The sequence below is a fragment of the Symphalangus syndactylus genome, chromosome 12 (genome assembly GCF_028878055.3).
Source record: "Symphalangus syndactylus isolate Jambi chromosome 12, NHGRI_mSymSyn1-v2.1_pri, whole genome shotgun sequence".
Classification (NCBI taxonomy): Eukaryota; Metazoa; Chordata; class Mammalia; order Primates; family Hylobatidae; genus Symphalangus; species Symphalangus syndactylus.
In genome coordinates this window covers 104,231,681-104,254,921 of record NC_072441.2, presented here as the reverse complement: position 1 = coordinate 104,254,921, position 23,241 = coordinate 104,231,681, and positions in this window count along the sequence as shown.

Here is a 23,241-nt window from a genome sequence, read left to right as displayed (position 1 = left end):
TGAACCTTAGTTTTGATTGAGCCGTTCTGAAACACTCTTTCTGTAGAAAATGCAAGTGGAGATTCGGAGCGCTAAGAAGGTAATAGTGGAAAAAGGAATGTCTCCAAATATAAACGACACAGAATCATTCTGTGAAACTTATTTCTGATCTGTGCATTCAGCTAACAGAGTTAAACCATACTTTTGATTGAGCAGATCTGAACACTCTTTCTGTAGAAAATGCAACTGGACATTTGGAGCGCTAAGAGCGTAGTAGTGGAAAAAGGAATATATTCAAATATAAACTACACAGAAGCATTCTGTGAAACTTCTTTCTGATCTGAGCATTCAGCTAACAGAGTTAAACCATACTTTTGATTGAGCAGTTTTGAAACACTCTGTCTGTAGAAAATGCAACTGGACATTCGTAGCGCTAAGTGGGTAATAGTGGAAAAAAGAATATGTTCAAATATAAACTACACAGAAGCATTGTATGAAACTTCTCTCTGTTCTGTGCATTCAACTAACAGAGTTGAACCTTACTATTGATTGAGCCGTTCTGAAACACTCTTTCTGTAAAAACTGCAATTGGACATTCTGAGCGCTAGGAGGCCTATATTGGGAAAAAGAATGTCTACTAATAAAAACTACACAGAAGAATTTTGTGAAACTTATTTCTGTTCTGTTTGTTCAACTAAAAGAGTTGAACCTTAGTTTTGATTGAGCCGTTCTGAACCACTCTTTCTGTAGAAAATGCAAGTGGAGATTCGGAGCGCTAAGAGGGTAATAGTGGAAAAAGGAATGTCTCCAAATATAAACTACACAGAATCATTCTGTGAAACTTATTTCTGATCTGTGCATTCAGCTAACAGAGTTAAACCATACTTTTGATTGAGCAGATCTGAACACTCTTTCTGTAGAAAATGCAAGTGGACCTTTGGAGCGCTAAGAGAGTAGTAGTGGAAAAAGGAATATATTCAAATATAAACTACACAGAAGCATTCTGTGAAACTTCTTTCTGATCTGAGCATTCAGCTAACAGAGTTAAACCATACTTTTGATTGAGCAGTTTTGAAACACTCTGTCTGTAGAAAATGCAACTGGACATTCGTAGCGCTAAGTGGGTAATAGTGGAAAAAGGAATATGTTCAAATATAAACTACACAGAAGCATTGTATGAAATTTCTTTCAGTTCTGTGCATTCAACTAACAGAGTTGAACCTTACTTTTGATTGAGCCTTTCTGAAACACTCTTTATGTAGAAACTGCAATTTTACATTCTGAGCGCTAAGAGGCCTCTATTGGGAAAAAAAATATCTTCAAATAAAAACTACACAGAAGCATTGTGTGAAACTTATTTCTGATATGTTCATTAAGCTAACAGAGTTAAACCATACTTTTGCTTCCGCAGTTCTGAACACTCTTTGTGTAGAAAATGCAAGTGGACATTCGGAGCGCTAAGAGGGTAATAGTGGAAAAAGGAATATATTCAAATATAAACTACACAGTAGCATTCTGTGAAAATTCTTTCTGTTCTGTGCATTCAACTAACAGAGTTGAACCTTACTTTTGATTGAGCCGTTCTGAAACACTCTTTCTGTAGAAACTGCAATTGGACATGCTAAGCGCTAAGAGGCCTACATTGGGAAAAAGAATATCTTCAAATACAAACTACACAGATGCATTCTGTGAAACTTATTTCTGACCTCTAAATTCAGTTAACAGAGATAAAACATATTTTTGATTGAGCAGTTATGAAACACTCTTTTTGTAGAAAATGCAAGTGGAGATTCGGAGCGCTAAGAGGGTAATAGTGGAAAATGGAATGTCTTCAAATATAAACTACACAGAATCATTCGGTGAAACTTCTTTCTGATCTGTGCATTCAGCTAACAGAGTTAAACCATACTTTTGATTGAGCAGATCTGAACACTCTTTCTGTAGAAAATGCAACTGGACATTTGGAGCGCTAAGAGCGTAGTAGTGGAAAAAGGAATATATTCAAATATAAACTACACAGAAGCATTCTGTGAAACTTCTTTCTGATCTGAGCATTCAGCTAACAGAGTTAAACCATACTTTTGATTGAGCAGTTTTGAAACACTCTGTCTGTAGAAAATGCAAATGGACATTCGTAGCGCTAAGTGGGTAATAGTGGAAAAAAGAATATGTTCAAATATAAACTACACAGAAGCATTGTATGAAACTTCTCTCTGTTCTGTGCATTCAACTAACACAGATGAACCTTACTATTGATTGAGCCGTTCTGAAACACTCTTTCTGTAGAAACTGCAATTGGACATTCTGAGCGCTAGGAGGCCTATATTGGGAAAAAGAATGTCTACTAATAAAAACTACACAGAAGAATTTTGTGAAACTTCTTTCTGTTCTGTTTGTTCAACTAAAAGAGTTGAACCTTAGTTTTGATTGAGCCGTTCTGAAACACTCTTTCTGTAGAAAATGCAAGTGGAGATTCGGAGCGCTAAGAGGGTAATAGTGGAAAATGGAATGTCTCCAAATATAAACTACACAGAATCATTCTGTGAAACTTCTTTCTGATCTGTGCATTCAGCTAACAGAGTTAAACCATACTTTTGATTGAGCAGATCTGAACACTCTTTCTGTAGAAAATGCAACTGGACATTTGGAGCGCTAAGAGCTTAGTAGTGGAAAAAGGAATATATTCAAATATAAACTACACAGAAGCATTCTGTGAAACTTCTTTCTGATCTGAGCATTCAGCTAACAGAGTTAAACCATACTTTTGATTGAGCAGTTTTGAAACACTCTGTCTGTAGAAAATGCAACAGGACATTCGTAGCGCTAAGTGGGTAATAGTGGAAAAAAGAATATGTTCAAATATAAACTACACAGAAGCATTGTATGAAACTTCTTTCTGTTCTGTGCATTCAACTAACAGAGTTGAACCTTACTTTTGATTGAGCCGTTCTGAAACACTCTTTCTGTAGAAACTGCAATTGGACATTCTGAGCGCTAAGAGGCCTATATTGGGAAAAAGAATGTCTACAAATAAAAACTACTCAGAAGAATTGTGTGAAACTTCTTCCTGTTCTGTTTGTTCAACTAAAAGAGTTGAACCTTAGTTTTGATTGAGCCGTTCTGAAACACTCTTTCTTTAGAAAATGCAAGTGGACATTCGGAGCGCTAAGAGGGTAATAGTGGAAAAAGGAATATATTCAAATATAAACTGCACAGTAGCATTCTGTGAAAATTCTTTCTGTTCTGTGCATTCAACTAACAGAGTTGAACCTTACTTTTGATTGAGCCGTTCTGAAACACTCTTTCTGTAGAAACTGCAATTGGACATGCTAAGCGCTAAGAGGCCTACATTGGGAAAAAGAATATCTTCAAATAAAAACTACACAGATGCATTCTGTGAAACTTATTTCTGATCTCTAAATTCAGTTAACAGAGATAAAACATATTTTTGATTGAGCAGTTATGAAACACTCTTTTTGTAGAAAATGCAAGTGGAGATTCGGAGCGCTAAGAGGATAATAGTGGAAAAAGGAATGTCTTCAAATATAAACTACACAGAATCATTCGGTGAAACTTCTTTCTGATCTGTGCATTCCGCTAACAGAGTTAAACCATACATTTGATTGAGCAGATCTGAACACTCTTTCTGTAGAAAATGCAACTGGACATTTGGAGCGCTAAGAGCGTAGTAGTGGAAAAAGGAATATATTCAAATATAAACTACACAGAAGCATTCTGTGAAACTTCTTTCTGATATGAGCATTCAGCTAACAGAGTTAAACCATACTTTTGATTGAGCAGTTTTGAAACACTCTGTCTGTAGAAAATGCAACTGGACATTCGTAGCGCTAAGTGGGTAATAGTGGAAAAAAGAATAAGTTCAAATATAAACTACACAGAAGCATTGTATGAAACTTCTCTCTGTTCTGTGCATTCAACTAACACAGATGAACCTTACTATTGATTGAGCCGTTCTGAAACACTCTTTCTGTAGAAACTGCAATTGGACATTCTGAGCGCTAGGAGGCCTATATTGGGAAAAAGAATGTCTACTAATAAAAACTACACGGAAGAATTTTGTGAAACTTCTTTCTGTTCTGTTTGTTCAACTAAAAGAGTTGAACCTTAGTTTTGATTGAGCCGTTCTGAAACACTCTTTCTGTAGAAAATGCAAGTGGAGATTCGGAGCGCTAAGAGGGTAATAGTGGAAAAAGGAATGTCTCCAAATATAAACGACACAGAATAATTCTGTGAAACTTCTTTCTGATCTGTGCATTCAGCTAACAGAGTTAAACCATACTTTTGATTGAGCAGATCTGAACACTCTTTCTGTAGAAAATGCAACTGGACATTTGGAGCGCTAAGAGAGTAGTAGTGGAAAAAGGAATATATTCAAATATAAACTACACAGAAGCATTCTGTGAAACTTCTTTCTGATCTGAGCATTCAGCTAACAGAGTTAAACCATACTTTTGATTGAGCAGTTTTGAAACACTCTGTCTGTAGAAAATGCAACTGGACATTCGTAGCGCTAAGTGGGTAATAGTGGAAAAAAGAATATGTTCAAATATAAACTACACAGAAGCATTGTATGAAACATCTTTCTGTTCTGTGCATTCAACTAACAGAGTTGAACCTTACTTTTGATTGAGCCGTTCTGAAACACTCTTTCTGTAGAAACTGCAATTGGACATTCTGAGCGCTAAGAGGCCTATATTGGGAAAAAGAATGTCTACAAATAAAAACTACACAGAAGAATTGTGTGAAACTTCTTTCTGTTCTGTTTGTTCAACTAAAAGAGTTGAACCTTAGTTTTGATTGAGCCGTTCTGAAACACTCTTTCTGTAGAAAATGCAAGTGGAGATTCGGAGCGCGAAGAGGGTAATAGTGTAAAAAGGAATGTCTCCAAATATAAACTACACAGAATCATTCTGTGAAACTTCTTTCTGATCTGTGCATTCAGCTAACAGAGTTAAACCATACTTTTGATTGAGCAGATCTGAACACTCTTTCTGTAGAAAATGCAACTGGACATTTGGAGCGCTAAGAGAGTAGTAGTGGAAAAAGGAATATATTCAAATATAAACTACACAGAAGCATTCTGTGAAACTTCTTTCTGATCTGAGCATTCAGCTTACAGAGTTAAACCATACTTTTGATTGAGCAGTTTTGAAACATTCTGTCTGTACAAAATGCAACTGGACATTCGTAGCGCTAAGTGGGTAATAGTGGAAAAAAGAATATGTTGAAATATAAACTACACAGAAGCATTGTATGAAATTCCTTTCTGTTCTGTGCATTCAACTAACAGAGTTGAACCTTACTTTTGATTGAGCCTTTCTGAAACACTCTTTCTGTAGAAACTGCAATTGGACATTCTGAGCGCTAAGATGCCTCTATTGGGAAAAATAATATCTTCAAATAAAAACTACACAGAAGCATTGTGTGAAACTTATTTCTGATATGTTCATTAAGCTAACAGAGTTAAACCATACTTTTGATTGCGCAGTTCTGAACACTCTTTCTGTAGAAAATGCAAGTGGACATTCGGAGCGCTAAGAGGGTAATAGTGGAAAAAGGAATATATTCAAATATAAACTACACAGTAGCATTCTGTGAAAATTCTTTCTGTTCTGTGCATTCAACTAACAGAGTTGAATCTTACTTTGATTGAGCCGTTCTGAAACACTCTTTCTGTAGAAACTGCAATTGGACATGCTAAGCGCTAAGAGGCCTACATTGGGAAAAAGAATATCTTCAAATAAAAACTACACAGATGCATTCTGTGAAACTTATTTCTGATCTGTAAATTCAGTTAACAGAGATAAAACATATTTTTATTGAGCAGTTATGAAACACACTTTTTGTAGAAAATGCAAGTGGAGATTCGGAGCGCTAAGAGGGTAATAGTGGAAAAAGGAATGTCTTCAAATATAAACTACACAGAATACTCTGTGAAACTTCTTTCTGATCTGTGCATTCAGCTAACAGAGTTAAACCATACTTTTGATTGAGTAGATCTGAACACTCTTTCTGTAGAAAATGCAACTGGACATTTGTAGCGCTAAGAGCGTAGTAGTGGAAAAAGGAATATATTCAAATATAAACTACACAGAAGCATTCTGTGAAACTTCTTTCTGATCTGAGCATTCAGCTAACAGAGTTAAACCATACTTTTGATTGAGCAGTTTTGAAACACTCTGTCTGTAGAAAATGCAACTGGACATTCGTAGCGCTAAGTGGGTAATAGTGGAAAAAAGAATATGTTCAAATATAAACTACACAGAAGCATTGTATGAAACTTATTTCTGTTCTGTGCATTCAACTAACAGAGTTGAACCTTACTTTTGATTGAGCCGTTCTGAAACACTCTTTCTGTAGAAACTGCAATTGGACATTCTGAGCGCTAAGAGGCCTATATTGGGAAAAAGAATGTCTACAAATAAAAACTACTCAGAAGAATTGTGTGAAACTTCTTCCTGTTCTGTTTGTTCAACTAAAAGAGTTGAACCTTAGTTTTGATTGAGCCGTTCTGAAACACACTTTCTTTAGAAAATGCAAGTGGAGATTCGGAGCGTTAAGAGGGTATTAGTGGAAAAAGGAATGTCTCCAAATATAAACTACACAGAATCATTCTGTGAAACTTCTTTCTGATCTGTGCATTCAGCTAACAGAATTAAACCATACTTTTGATTGAGCAGATCTGAACACTCTTTCTGTAGAAAATGCAACTGGACATTTGGAGCGCTAAGAGAGTAGTAGTGGAAAAATTAATATATTCAAATATAAACTACACAGAAGCATTCTGTGAAACTTCTTTCTGATCTGAGCATTCAGCTAACAGAGTTAAACCATACTTTTGATTGAGCAGTTTTGAAACACTCTGTCTGTAGAAAATGCAACTGGACATTCGTAGCGCTAAGTGGGTAATAGTGGAAAAAAGAATATGTTCAAATATAAACTACACAGAAGCATTGTATGAAACTTCTTTCTGTTCTGTGCATTCAACTAACAGAGTTGAACCTTACTTTGGATTGAGCCGTTCTGAAACACTCTTTCTGTAGAAACTGCAATTGGACATTCTGAGCGCTAAGAGGCCTATATTGGGAAAAATAATGTCTACAAATAAAAACTACACAGAAGAATTGTGTGAAACTTCTTTCTGTTCTGTTTGTTCAACTAAAAGAGTTGAACCTTAGTTTTGATTGAGCCGTTCTGAAACACTCTTTCTGTAGAAAATGCAAGTGGAGATTCGGAGCGCTAAGAGGGTAATAGTGGAAAAAGGAATGTCTCCAAATATAAACTACACAGAATCATTCTGTGAAACTTCTTTCTGATCTGTGCATTCAGCTAACAGAGTTAAATCATACTTTTGATTGAGCAGATCTGAACACTCTTTCTGTAGAAAATGCAACTGGACATTTGGAGCGCTAAGAGAGTAGTAGTGGAAAAAGGAATATATTCAAATATAAACTACACAGAAGCATTCTGTGAAACTTCTTTCTGATCTGAGCATTCAGCTAACAGAGTTAAACCATACTTTTGATTGAGCAGTTTTGAAACACTCTGTCTGTAGAAAATGCAACTGGACATTCGTAGCGCTAAGTGGGTAATAGTGGAAAAAGGAATATGTTCAAATATAAACTACACAGAAGCATTGTATGAAATTTCTTTCAGTTCTGTGCATTCAACTAACAGAGTTGAACCTTACTTTTGATTGAGCCTTTCTGAAACACTCTTTATGTAGAAACTGCAATTTTACATTCTGAGCGCTAAGAGGCCTCTATTGGGAAAAAAAATATCTTCAAATAAAAACTACACAGAAGCATTGTGTGAAACTTATTTCTGATATGTTCATTAAGCTAACAGAGTTAAACCATACTTTTGATTGCGCAGTTCTGAACACTCTTTCTGTAGAAAATGCAAGTGGACATTCGGAGCGCTAAGAGGGTAATAGTGGAAAAAGGAATATATTCAAATATAAACTGCACAGTAGCATTCTGTGAAAATTCTTTCTGTTCTGTGCATTCAACTAACAGAGTTGAACCTTACTTTTGATTGAGCCGTTCTGAAACACTCTTTCTGTAGAAACTGCAATTGGACATGCTAAGCGCTAAGAGGCCTACATTGGGAAAAAGAATATCTTCAAATAAAAACTACACAGATGCATTCTGTGAAACTTATTTCTGATCTCTAAATTCAGTTAACAGAGATAAAACATATTTTTGATTGAGCAGTTATGAAACACTCTTTTTGTAGAAAATGCAAGTGGAGATTCGGAGCGCTAAGAGGATAATAGTGGAAAAAGGAATGTCTTCAAATATAAACTACACAGAATCATTCGGTGAAACTTCTTTCTGATCTGTGCATTCCGCTAACAGAGTTAAACCATACATTTGATTGAGCAGATCTGAACACTCTTTCTGTAGAAAATGCAACTGGACATTTGGAGCGCTAAGAGCGTAGTAGTGGAAAAAGGAATATATTCAAATATAAACTACACAGAAGCATTCTGTGAAACTTCTTTCTGATATGAGCATTCAGCTAACAGAGTTAAACCATACTTTTGATTGAGCAGTTTTGAAACACTCTGTCTGTAGAAAATGCAACTGGACATTCGTAGCGCTAAGTGGGTAATAGTGGAAAAAAGAATAAGTTCAAATATAAACTACACAGAAGCATTGTATGAAACTTCTCTCTGTTCTGTGCATTCAACTAACACAGATGAACCTTACTATTGATTGAGCCGTTCTGAAACACTCTTTCTGTAGAAACTGCAATTGGACATTCTGAGCGCTAGGAGGCCTATATTGGGAAAAAGAATGTCTACTAATAAAAACTACACGGAAGAATTGTGTGAAACTTCTTTCTGTTCTGTTTGTTCAACTAAAAGAGTTGAACCTTAGTTTTGATTGAGCCGTTCTGAAACACTCTTTCTGTAGAAAATGCAAGTGGAGATTCGGAGCGCTAAGAGGGTAATAGTGTAAAAAGGAATGTCTCCAAATATAAACTACACAGAATCATTCTGTGAAACTTTTTCTGATCTGTGCATTCAGCTAACAGAGTTAAACCATACTTTTGATTGAGCAGATCTGAACACTCTTTCTGTAGAAAATGCAACTGGACATTTGGAGCGCTAAGAGAGTAGTAGTGGAAAAAGGAATATATTCAAATATAAACTACACAGAAGCATTCTGTGAAACTTCTTTCTGATCTGAGCATTCAGCTTACAGAGTTAAACCATACTTTTGATTGAGCAGTTTTGAAACATTCTGTCTGTACAAAATGCAACTGGACATTCGTAGCGCTAAGTGGGTAATAGTGGAAAAAAGAATATGTTCAAATATAAACTACACAGAAGCATTGTATGAAATTCCTTTCTGTTCTGTGCATTCAACTAACAGAGTTGAACCTTACTTTTGATTGAGCCTTTCTGAAACACTCTTTCTGTAGAAACTGCAATTGGACATTCTGAGCGCTAAGATGCCTCTATTGGGAAAAATAATATCTTCAAATAAAAACTACACAGAAGCATTGTGTGAAACTTATTTCTGATATGTTCATTAAGCTAACAGAGTTAAACCATACTTTTGATTGCGCAGTTCTGAACACTCTTTCTGTAGAAAATGCAAGTGGACATTCGGAGCGCTAAGAGGGTAATAGTGGAAAAAGGAATATATTCAAATATAAACTACACAGTAGCATTCTGTGAAAATTCTTTCTGTTCTGTGCATTCAACTAACAGAGTTGAATCTTACTTTGATTGAGCCGTTCTGAAACACTCTTTCTGTAGAAACTGCAATTGGACATGCTAAGCGCTAAGAGGCCTACATTGGGAAAAAGAATATCTTCAAATAAAAACTACACAGATGCATTCTGTGAAACTTATTTCTGATCTGTAAATTCAGTTAACAGAGATAAAACATATTTTTATTGAGCAGTTATGAAACACACTTTTTGTAGAAAATGCAAGTGGAGATTCGGAGTGCTAAGAGGGTAATAGTGGAAAAAGGAATGTCTTCAAATATAAACTACACAGAATACTCTGTGAAACTTCTTTCTGATCTGTGCATTCAGCTAACAGAGTTAAACCATACTTTTGATTGAGTAGATCTGAACACTCTTTCTGTAGAAAATGCAACTGGACATTTGTAGCGCTAAGAGCGTAGTAGTGGAAAAAGGAATATATTCAAATATAAACTACACAGAAGCATTCTGTGAAACTTCTTTCTGATCTGAGCATTCAGCTAACAGAGTTAAACCATACTTTTGATTGAGCAGTTTTGAAACACTCTGTCTGTAGAAAAGGCAACTGGACATTCGTAGCGCTAAGTGGGTAATAGTGGAAAAAAGAATATGTTCAAATATAAACTACACAGAAGCATTGTATGAAACTTATTTCTGTTCTGTGCATTCAACTAACAGAGTTGAACCTTCTTTTGATTGAGCCGTTCTGAAACACTCTTTCTGTAGAAACTGCAATTGGACATTCTGAGCGCTAAGAGGCCTATATTGGGAAAAAGAATGTCTACAAATAAAAACTACTCAGAAGAATTGTGTGAAACTTCTTCCTGTTCTGTTTGTTCAACTAAAAGAGTTGAACCTTAGTTTTGATTGAGCCGTTCTGAAACACTCTTTCTTTAGAAAATGCAAGTGGAGATTCGGAGCGTTAAGAGGGTATTAGTGGAAAAAGGAATGTCTCCAAATATAAACTACACAGAATCATTCTGTGAAACTTCTTTCTGATCTGTGCATTCAGCTAACAGAATTAAACCATACTTTTGATTGAGCAGATCTGAACACTCTTTCTGTAGAAAATGCAACTGGACATTTGGAGCGCTAAGAGAGTAGTAGTGGAAAAATTAATATATTCAAATATAAACTACACAGAAGCATTCTGTGAAACTTCTTTCTGATCTGAGCATTCAGCTAACAGAGTTAAACCATACTTTTGATTGAGCAGTTTTGAAACACTCTGTCTGTAGAAAATGCAACTGGACATTCGTAGCGCTAAGTGGGTAATAGTGGAAAAAAGAATATGTTCAAATATAAACTACACAGAAGCATTGTATGAAACTTCTTTCTGTTCTGTGCATTCAACTAACAGAGTTGAACCTTACTTTGGATTGAGCCGTTCTGAAACACTCTTTCTGTAGAAACTGCAATTGGACATTCTGAGCGCTAAGAGGCCTATATTGGGAAAAATAATGTCTACAAATAAAAACTACACAGAAGAATTGTGTGAAACATCTTTCTGTTCTGTTTGTTCAACTAAAAGAGTTGAACCTTAGTTTTGATTGAGCCGTTCTGAAACACTCTTTCTGTAGAAAATGCAAGTGGAGATTCGGAGCGCTAAGAGGGTAATAGTGGAAAAAGGAATGTCTCCAAATATAAACTACACAGAATCATTCTGTGAAACTTCTTTCTGATCTGTGCATTCAGCTAACAGAGTTAAATCATACTTTTGATTGAGCAGATCTGAACACTCTTTCTGTAGAAAATGCAACTGGACATTTGGAGCGCTAAGAGAGTAGTAGTGGAAAAAGGAATATATTCAAATATAAACTACACAGAAGCATTCTGTGAAACTTCTTTCTGATCTGAGCATTCAGCTAACAGAGTTAAACCATACTTTTGATTGAGCAGTTTTGAAACACTCTGTCTGTAGAAAATGCAACTGGACATTCGTAGCGCTAAGTGGGTAATAGTGGAAAAAGGAATATGTTCAAATATAAACTACACAGAAGCATTGTATGAAATTTCTTTCAGTTCTGTGCATTCAACTAACAGAGTTGAACCTTACTTTTGATTGAGCCTTTCTGAAACACTCTTTATGTAGAAACTGCAATTTTACATTCTGAGCGCTAAGAGGCCTCTATTGGGAAAAAAAATATCTTCAAATAAAAACTACACAGAAGCATTGTGTGAAACTTATTTCTGATATGTTCATTAAGCTAACAGAGTTAAACCATACTTTTGATTGCGCAGTTCTGAACACTCTTTGTGTAGAAAATGCAAGTGGACATTCGGAGCGCTAAGAGGGTAATAGTGGAAAAAGGAATATATTCAAATATAAACTACACAGTAGCATTCTGTGAAAATTCTTTCTGTTCTGTGCATTCAACTAACAGAGTTGAACCTTACTTTTGATTGAGCCGTTCTGAAACACTCTTTCTGTAGAAACTGCAATTGGACATGCTAAGCGCTAAGAGGCCTACATTTGGAAAAAGAATATCTTCAAATAAAAACTACACAGATGCATTCTGTGAAACTTATTTCTGACCTCTAAATTCAGTTAACAGAGATAAAACATATTTTTGATTGAGCAGTTATGAAACACTCTTTTTGTAGAAAATGCAAGTGGAGATTCGGAGCGCTAAGAGGGTAATAGTGGAAAAAGGAATGTCTTCAAATATAAACTACACAGAATCATCCGGTGAAACTTCTTTCTGATCTGTGCATTCAGCTAACAGAGTTAAACCATACTTTTGATTGAGCAGATCTGAACACTCTTTCTGTAGAAAATGCAACTGGACATTTGGAGCGCTAAGAGCGTAGTAGTGGAAAAAGGAATATATTCAAATATAAACTACACAGAAGCATTCTGTGAAACTTCTTTCTGATCTGAGCATTCAGCTAACAGAGTTAAACCATACTTTTGATTGAGCAGTTTTGAAACACTCTGTCTGTAGAAAATGCAACTGGACATTCGTAGCGCTAAGTGGGTAATAGTGGAAAAAAGAATATGTTCAAATATAAACTACACAGAAGCATTGTATGAAACTTCTCTCTGTTCTGTGCATTCAACTAACACAGATGAACCTTACTATTGATTGAGCCGTTCTGAAACACTCTTTCTGTAGAAACTGCAATTGGACATTCTGAGCGCTAGGAGGCCTATATTGGGAAAAAGAATGTCTACTAATAAAAACTACACAGAAGAATTTTGTGAAACTTCTTTCCGTTCTGTTTGTTCAACTAAAAGAGTTGAACCTTAGTTTTGATTGAGCCGTTCTGAAACACTCTTTCTGTAGAAAATGCAAGTGGAGATTCGGAGCGCTAAGAGGGTAATAGTGGAAAATGGATTGTCTCCAAATATAAACTACACAGAATCATTCTGTGAAACTTCTTTCTGATCTGTGCATTCAGCTAACAGAGTTAAACCATACTTTTGATTGAGCAGATCTGAACACTCTTTCTGTAGAAAATGCAACTGGACATTTGGAGCGCTAAGAGAGTAGTAGTGGAAAAAGGAATATATTCAAATATAAACTACACAGAAGCATTCTGTGAAACTTCTTTCTGATCTGAGCATTCAGCTAACAGAGTTAAACCATACTTTTGATTGAGCAGTTTTGAAACACTCTGTCTGTAGAAAATGCAACTGGACATTCGTAGCGCTAAGTGGGTAATAGTGGAAAAAAGAATATGTTCAAATATAAACTTCACAGAAGCATTGTATGAAACATCTTTCTGTTCTGTGCATTCAACTAACAGAGTTGAACCTTACTTTTGATTGAGCCGTTCTGAAACACTCTTTCTGTAGAAACTGCAATTGGACATTCTGAGCGCTAAGAGGCCTCTATTGGGAAAAATAATATCTTCAAATAAAAACTACACAGAAGCATTGTGTGAAACTTATTTCTGATATGTTCATTAAGCTAACAGAGTTAAACCATACTTTTGATTGCGCAGTTCTGAACACTCTTTCTGTAGAAAATGCAAGTGGACATTCGGAGCGCTAAGAGGGTAATAGTGGAAAAAGGAATATATTCAAATATAAACTGCACAGTAGCATTCTGTGAAAATTCTTTCTGTTCTGTGCATTCAACTAACAGAGTTGAACCTTACTTTTGATTGAGCCGTTCTGAAACACTCTTTCTGTAGAAACTGCAATTGGACATGCTAAGCGCTAAGAGGCCTACATTGGGAAAAAGAATATCTTCAAATAAAAACTACACAGATGCATTCTGTGAAACTTATTTCTGATCTCTAAATTCAGTTAACAGAGATAAAACATATTTTTGATTGAGCAGTTATGAAACACTCTTTTTGTAGAAAATGCAAGTGGAGATTCGGAGCGCTAAGAGGATAATAGTGGAAAAAGGAATGTCTTCAAATATAAACTACACAGAATCATTCGGTGAAACTTCTTTCTGATCTGTGCATTCAGCTAACAGAGTTAAACCATACTTTTGATTGAGTAGATCTGAACACTCTTTCTTTAGAAAATGCAACTGGACATTTGGAGCGCTAAGAGCGTAGTAGTGGAAAAAGGAATATATTCAAATATAAACTACACAGAAGCATTCTGTGAAACTTCTTTCTGATCTGAGCATTCAGCTAACAGAGTTAAAACATACTTTTGATTGAGCAGTTTTGGAACACTCTGTCTGTAGAAAATGCAACTGGACATTCGTAGCGCTAAGTGGGTAATAGTGGAAAAAAGAATATTTTCAAATATAAACTACACAGAAGCATTGTATGAAACTTCTTTCTGTTCTGTGCATTCAACTAACAGAGTTGAACCTTACTTTTGATTGAGCCGTTGTGAAACACTCTTTCTGTAGAAACTGCAATTGGACATTCTGAGCGCTAGGAGGCCTATATTGGGAAAAAGAATGTCTACAAATAAAAACTACACAGAAGAATTGTGTGAAACTTCTTTCTGTTCTGTTTGTTCAACTAAAAGAGTTGAACCTTAGTTTTGATTGAGCCGTTCTGAAACACTCTTTCTGTAGAAAATGCAAGTGGAGATTCGGAGCGCTAAGAGGGTAATAGTGGAAAAAGGAATGTCTCCAAATATAAACTACACAGAATCATTCTGTGAAACTTCTTTCTGATCTGTGCATTCAGCTAACAGAGTTAAACCATACTTTTGATTGAGCAGATCTGAACACTCTTTCTGTAGAAAATGCAACTGGACATTTGGAGCGCTAAGAGAGTAGTAGTGGAAAAAGGAATATATTCAAATATAAACTACACAGAAGCATTCTGTGAAACTTCTTTCTGATCTGAGCATTCAGCTAACAGAGTTAAACCATACTTTTGATTGAGCAGTTTTGAAACACTCTGTCTGTAGAAAATGCAACTGGACATTCGTAGCGCTAAGTGGGTAATAGTGGAAAAAAGAATATGTTCAAATATAAACTACACAGAAGCATTGTATGAAACTTCTTTCTGTTCTGTGCATTCAACTAACAGAGTTGAACCTTAATTTTGATTGAGCCTTTCTGAAACACTCTTTCTGTAGAAACTGCAATTGGACACTCTGAGCGCTAAGAGGCCTCTATTGGGAAAAATAATATCTTCAAATAAAAACTACACAGAAGCATTATGTGAAACTTATTTCTGATATATTCACTAAGCTAACAGAGTTAAACAATAATTTTGATTGCGCAGTTCTGAACACTCTTTCTGTAGAAAATCCAAGTGGACATTCGGAGCGCTAAGAGGGTAATAGTGGAAAAAGGAATATATTCAAATATAAACTACACAGTAGCATTCTGTGAAAATTCTTTCTGTTCTGTGCATTCAACTAACAGAGTTGAATCTTACTTTGATTGAGCCGTTCTGAAACACTCTTTCTGTAGAAACTGCAATTGGACATGCTAAGCGCTAAGAGGCCTACATTGGGAAAAAGAATATCTTCCAATAAAAACTACACAGATGCATTCTGTGAAACTTATTTCTGATCTGTAAATTCAGTTAACAGAGATAAAACATATTTTTGATTGAGCAGTTATGAAACACACTTTTTGTAGAAAATGCAAGTGGAGATTCGGAGCGCTAAGAGGGTAATAGTGGAAAAAGGAATGTCTTCACATATAAACTACACAGAATACTCTGTGAAACTTCTTTCTGATCTGTGCATTCAGCTAACAGAGTTAAACCATACTTTAGATTGAGTAGATCTGAACACTCTTTCTGTAGAAAATGCAACTGGACATTTGGAGCGCTAAGAGCGTAGTAGTGGAAAAAGGAATATATTCAAATATAAACTACACAGAAGCATTCTGTGAAACTTCTTTCTGATCTGAGCATTCAGCTAACAGATTTAAACCATACTTTTGATTGAGCAGTTTTGGAACACTCTGTCTGTAGAAAATGCAACTGGACATTCGTAGCGCTAAGTGGGTAATAGTGGAAAAAAGAATATGTTCAAATATAAACTACACAGAAGCATTGTATGAAACTTCTTTCTGTTCTGTGCATTCAACTAACAGAGTTGAACCTTACTTTTGATTGAGCCGTTGTGAAACACTCTTTCTGTAGAAACTGCAATTGGACATTCTGAGCGCTAGGAGGCCTATATTGGGAAAAAGAATGTCTACAAATAAAAACTTCACAGAAGAATTGTGTGAAACTTCTTTCTGTTCTGTTTGTTCAACTAAAAGAGTTGAACCTTAGTTTTGATTGAGCCGTTCTGAAACACTCTTTCTGTAGAAAATGCAAGTGGAGATTCGGAGCGCTAAGAGGGTAATAGTGGAAAATGGAATGTCTCCAAATATAAACTACACAGAATCATTCTGTGAAACTTCTTTCTAATCTGTGCATTCAGCTAACAGAGTTAAACCATACTTTTGATTGAGCAGATCTGAACACTCTTTCTGTAGAAAATGCAACTGGACATTTGGAGCGCTAAGAGAGTAGTAGTGGAAAAAGGAATATATTCAAATATAAACTACACAGAAGCATTCTGTGAAACTTCTTTCTGATCTGAGCATTCAGCTAACAGAGTTAAACCATACTTTTGATTGAGCAGTTTTGAAACACTCTGTCTGTAGAAAATGCAACTGGACATTCGTAGCGCTAAGTGGGTAATAGTGGAAAAAATAATATGTTCAAATATAAACTACACAGAAGCATTGTATGAAACTTCTTTCTGTTCTGTGCATTCAACTAACAGAGTTGAACCTTAGTTTTGATTGAGCCTTTCTGAAACACTCTTTCTGTAGAAACTGCAATTGGACATTCTGAGCGCTAAGAGGCCTCTATTGGGAAAAATAATATCTTCAAATAAAAACTACACAGAAGCATTGTGTGAAACTTATTTCTGATATGTTCATTAAGCTAACAGAGTTAAACCATACTTTTGATTGCGCAGTTCTGAACACTCTTTCTGTAGAAAATCCAAGTGGAGATTCGGAGCGCTAAGAGGGTAATAGTGGAAAAAGGAATATATTCAAATATAAACTACACAGTAGCATTCTGTGAAAATTCTTTCTGTTCTGTGCATTCAACTAACAGAGTTGAACCTTACTTTTGATTGAGCCGTTCTGAAACACTCTTTCTGTAGAAACTGCAATTGGACATGCTAAGCGCTAAGAGGCCTACATTGGGAAAAAGAATATCTTCAAATAAAAAGTACACAGATGCATTCTGTGAAACTTATTTCTGATCTGTAAATTCAGTTAACAGAGATAAAACATATTTTTGACTGAGCAGTTATGAAACACTCTTTTTGTAGAAAATGCAAGTGGAGATTCGGAGCGCTAAGAGGGTAATAGTGGAAAAAGGAATGTCTTCAAATATAAACTACACAGAATCATTCGGTGAAACTTATTTCTGATCTGTGCATTCAGCTAACAGAGTTAAACCATACTTTTGATTGAGCAGATCTGAACACTCTTTCTGTAGAAAATGCAACTGGACATTTGGAGCGCTAAGAGAGTAGTAGAGGAAAAAGGAATATATTCAAATATAAACTACACAGAAGCATTCTGTGAAACTTCTTTCTGATCTGAGCATTCAGCTAACAGAGTTAAAGCATACTTTTGATTGAGCAGTTTTGAAACACTCTGTCTGTAGAAAATGCAACTGGACATTCGTAGCGCTAAGTGGGTAATAGTGGAAAAAAGAATATGTTCAAATATAAACTACACAGAAGCATTGTATGAAACTACTTTCTGTTCTGTGCATTCAACTAACAGAGTTGAACCTTACTTTTGATTGAGCCTTTCTGAAACACTCTTTCTGTAGAAAATGCAATTGGACATTCTGAGCGCTAAGAGGCCTATATTGGGAAAAATAATATCTTCAAATAAAAACTACACAGAAGCATTGTGTGAAACTTATTTCTGATATGTTCATTAAGCTAACAGTGTTAAACCATACTTTTGATTGCGCAGTTCTGAACACTCTTTCTGTAGAAAATGCAAGTGGACATTCGGAGCGCTAAGAAGGTAATAGTGGAAAAAGGAATATATTCAAATATAAACTACACAGTAGCATTCTGTGAAAATTCTTTCTGTTCTGTGCATTCAACTAACAGAGTTGAACCTTACTTTTGATTGAGCCGTTCTGAAACACTCTTTCTGTAGAAACTGCAATTGGACATGCTAAGCGCTAAGAGGCCTACATTGGGAAAATGAATATCTTCAAATAAAAACTACACAGATGCATTCTGTGAAACTTATTTCTGATCTGTAAATTCAGTTAGCAGAGATAAAACATATTTTTGATTGAGCAGTTATGAAACAAACTTTTTGTAGAAAATGCAAGTGGAGATTCGGAGCGCTAAGCGGGTAATAGTGGAAAAAGGAATGTCTTCAAATATAAACTACACAGAATCATTCGGTGAAACTTCTTTCTGATCTGTGCATTCAGCTAACAGAGTTAAACCATACTTTTGATTGAGCAGATCTGAACACTCTTTCTGTAGAAAATGCAACTGGACATTTGGAGCGCTAAGAGCGTAGTAGTGGAAAAAGGAATATATTCAAATATAAACTACACAGAAGCATTCTGTGAAACTTCTTTCTGATCTGAGCTTTCAGCTAACAGAGTTAAACCATACTTTTGATTGAGCAGTTTTGAAACACTCTGTCTGTAGAAAATGCGACTGGACATTCGTAGCGCTAAGTGGGTAATAGTGGAAAAAAGAATATGTTCAAATATAAACTACACAGAAGCATTGTATGAAACTTCTTTCTGTTCTGTGCATTCAACTAACAGAGTTGAACCTTACTTTTGATTGAGCCGTTCTGAAACACTCTTTCTGTAGAAACTGCAATTGGACATTCTGAGCGCTAAGAGGCCTATATTGGGAAAAAGAATGTCTACAAACAAAAACTACACAGAAGAATTGTGTGAAACTTCTTTCTGTTCTGTTTGTTCAACTAAAAGAGTTGAACCTTAGTTTTGATTGAGCCGTTCTGAAACACTCTTTCTGTAGAAAATGCAAGTGGAGATTCGGAGCGCTAAGAGGGTAATAGTGGAAAAAGGAATGTCTCCAAATATAAACTACACAGAATCATTCTGTGAAACTTCTTTCTGATCTGTGCATTCAGCTAACAGAGTTAAACCATACTTTTGATTGAGCAGATCTGAACACTCTTTCTGTAGAAAATGCAACTGGACATTTGGAGCGCTAAGAGAGTAGTAGTGGAAAAAGGAATATATTCAAATATAAACTACACAGAAGCATTCTGTGAAACTTCTTTCTGATCTGAGCATTCAGCAAACAGAGTTAAACCATACTTTTGATTGAGCAGTTTTGAAACACTCTGTCTGTAGAAAATGCAACTGGACATTCGTATCGCTAAGTGGGTAATAGTGGAAAAAGAATATGTTCAAATATAAACTACACAGAAGCATTGTATGAAACTTCTTTCTGTTCTGTGCATTCAACTAACAGAGTTGAACCTTGCTTTTGATTGAGCCGTTCTGTAACACTCTGTAGAAACTGCAATTGGACATTCTGAGCGCTAAGAGGCCTATATTGGGAAAAAGAATGTCTACAAATAAAAACTACACAGAAGAATTGTGTGAAACATCTTTCTGTTCTGTTTGTTCAACTAAAAGAGTTGAACCTTAGTTTTGATGGAGCCGTTCTGAAACACTCTTTCTGTAGAAACTGCAATTGGACATTCTGAGCGCTAAGAGGCCTATATTGGGAAAAATAATATCTTCAAATAAAAACTACACAGAAGCATTGTGTGAAACTTATTTCTGATATGTTCATTAAGCTAACAGAGTTAAACCATACTTTTGATTGCGCAGTTCTGAACACTCTTTCTGTAGAAAATGCAAGTGGACATTCGGAGCGCTAAGAGGGTAATAGTGGAAAAAGGAATGTATTCAAATATAAACTACACAGTAGCATTCTGTGAAAATTCTTTCTGTTCTGTGCATTCAACTAACAGAGTTGAACCTTACTTTTGATTGAGCCGTTCTGAAACACTCTTTCTGTAGAAACTGCAATTGGACATGCTAAGCGCTAAGAGGCCTACATTGGGAAAAAGAATATCTTCAAATAAAAACTACACAGATGCATTCTGTGAAACTTATTTCTTATCTGTAAATTCAGTTAACAGAGATAAAACATATTTTTGATTGAGCAGTTATGAAACACTCTTTTTGTAGAAAATGCAAGTGGAGATTCGGAGCGCTAAGGGGGTACTAGTGGAAAAAGGAATGTCTTCAAATATAAACTACACAGAATCATTCGGTGAAACTTCTTTCTGATCTGTGCATTCAGCTACCAGAGTTAAACCATACTTTTGATTGAGCAGATCTGAACACTCTTTCTTTAGAAAATGCAACTGCACATTTGCAGCGCTAAGAGCGTAGTAGTGGAAAAAGGAATATATTCAAATATAAACTACACAGAAGCATTCTGTGAAACTTCTTTCTGATCTGAGCATTCAGCTAACAGAGTTAAACCATACTTTTGATTGAGCAGTTTTGAAACACTCTGTCTGTAGAAAATGCAACTGGACATTCGTAGCGCTAAGTGGGTAATAGTGGAAAAAAGAATATGTTCAAATATAAACTACACAGAAGCATTGTATGAAACTTCTTTCTGTTCTGTGCATTGAACTAACAGAGTTGAACCTTACTTTTGATTGAGCCGTTCTGAAACACTCTTTCTGTAGAAACTGCAATTGGTCATGCTAAGCGCTAAGAGGCCTACATTGGGAAAAAGAATATCTTCAAATATAAACTACACAGATGCATTCTGTGAAACTTATTTCTGATCTGTAAATTCAGTTAGCAGAGATAAAACATATTTTTGATTGAGCAGTTATGAAACACTCTTTTTGTAGAAAATGCAAGTGGAGATTCGGAGCGCTAAGTGGGTAATAGTGGAAAAAAGAATGTCTTCAAATATAAACTACACAGAATCATTCGGTGAAGCTTCTTTCTGATCTGTACATTCAGCTAACAGAGTTAAACCATACTTTTGATTGAGCAGATCTGAACACTCTTTCTGTAGAAAATGCAACTGGACATTTGGAGCGCTAAGAGAGTAGTAGAGGAAAAAGGAATATATTCAAATATAAACTACACAGAAGCATTCTGTGAAACTTCTTTCTGATCTGAGCATTCAGCTAACAGAGTTAAAGCATACTTTTGATTGAGCAGTTTTGAAACACTCTGTCTGTAGAAAATGCAACTGGACATTCGTAGCGCTAAGTGGGTAATAGTGGAAAAAAGAATATGTTCAAATATAAACTACACAGAAGCATTGTATGAAACTACTTTCTGTTCTGTGCATTCAACTAACAGAGTTGAACCTTACTTTTGATTGAGCCTTTCTGAAACACTCTTTCTGTAGAAAATGCAATTGGACATTCTGAGCGCTAAGAGGCCTATATTGGGAAAAATAATATCTTCAAATAAAAACTACACAGAAGCATTGTGTGAAACTTATTTCTGATATGTTCATTAAGCTAACAGTGTTAAACCATACTTTTGATTGCGCAGTTCTGAACACTCTTTCTGTAGAAAATGCAAGTGGACATTCGGAGCGCTAAGAAGGTAATAGTGGAAAAAGGAATATATTCAAATATAAACTACACAGTAGCATTCTGTGAAAATTCTTTCTGTTCTGTGCATTCAACTAACAGAGTTGAACCTTACTTTTGATTGAGCCGTTCTGAAACACTCTTTCTGTAGAAACTGCAATTGGACATGCTAAGCGCTAAGAGGCCTACATTGGGAAAATGAATATCTTCAAATAAAAACTACACAGATGCATTCTGTGAAACTTATTTCTGATCTGTAAATTCAGTTAGCAGAGATAAAACATATTTTTGATTGAGCAGTTATGAAACACACTTTTTGTAGAAAATGCAAGTGGAGATTCGGAGCGCTAAGCGGGTAATAGTGGAAAAAGGAATGTCTTCAAATATAAACTACACAGAATCATTCGGTGAAACTTCTTTCTGATCTGTGCATTCAGCTAACAGAGTTAAACCATACTTTTGATTGAGCAGATCTGAACACTCTTTCTGTAGAAAATGCAACTGGACATTTGGAGCGCTAAGAGCGTAGTAGTGGAAAAAGGAATATATTCAAATATAAACTACACAGAAGCATTCTGTGAAACTTCTTTCTGATCTGAGCTTTCAGCTAACAGAGTTAAACCATACTTTTGATTGAGCAGTTTTGAAACACTCTGTCTGTAGAAAATGCGACTGGACATTCGTAGCGCTAAGTGGGTAATAGTGGAAAAAAGAATATGTTCAAATATAAACTACACAGAAGCATTGTATGAAACTTCTTTCTGTTCTGTGCATTCAACTAACAGAGTTGAACCTTACTTTTGATTGAGCCGTTCTGAAACACTCTTTCTGTAGAAACTGCAATTGGACATTCTGAGCGCTAAGAGGCCTATATTGGGAAAAAGAATGTCTACAAACAAAAACTACACAGAAGAATTGTGTGAAACTTCTTTCTGTTCTGTTTGTTCAACTAAAAGAGTTGAACCTTAGTTTTGATTGAGCCGTTCTGAAACACTCTTTCTGTAGAAAATGCAAGTGGAGATTCGGAGCGCTAAGAGGGTAATAGTGGAAAAAGGAATGTCTCCAAATATAAACTACACAGAATCATTCTGTGAAACTTCTTTCTGATCTGTGCATTCAGCTAACAGAGTTAAACCATACTTTTGATTGAGCAGATCTGAACACTCTTTCTGTAGAAAATGCAACTGGACATTTGGAGCGCTAAGAGAGTAGTAGTGGAAAAAGGAATATATTCAAATATAAACTACACAGAAGCATTCTGTGAAACTTCTTTCTGATCTGAGCATTCAGCAAACAGAGTTAAACCATACTTTTGATTGAGCAGTTTTGAAACACTCTGTCTGTAGAAAATGCAACTGGACATTCGTATCGCTAAGTGGGTAATAGTGGAAAAAGAATATGTTCAAATATAAACTACACAGAAGCATTGTATGAAACTTCTTTCTGTTCTGTGCATTCAACTAACAGAGTTGAACCTTGCTTTTGATTGAGCCGTTCTGTAACACTCTGT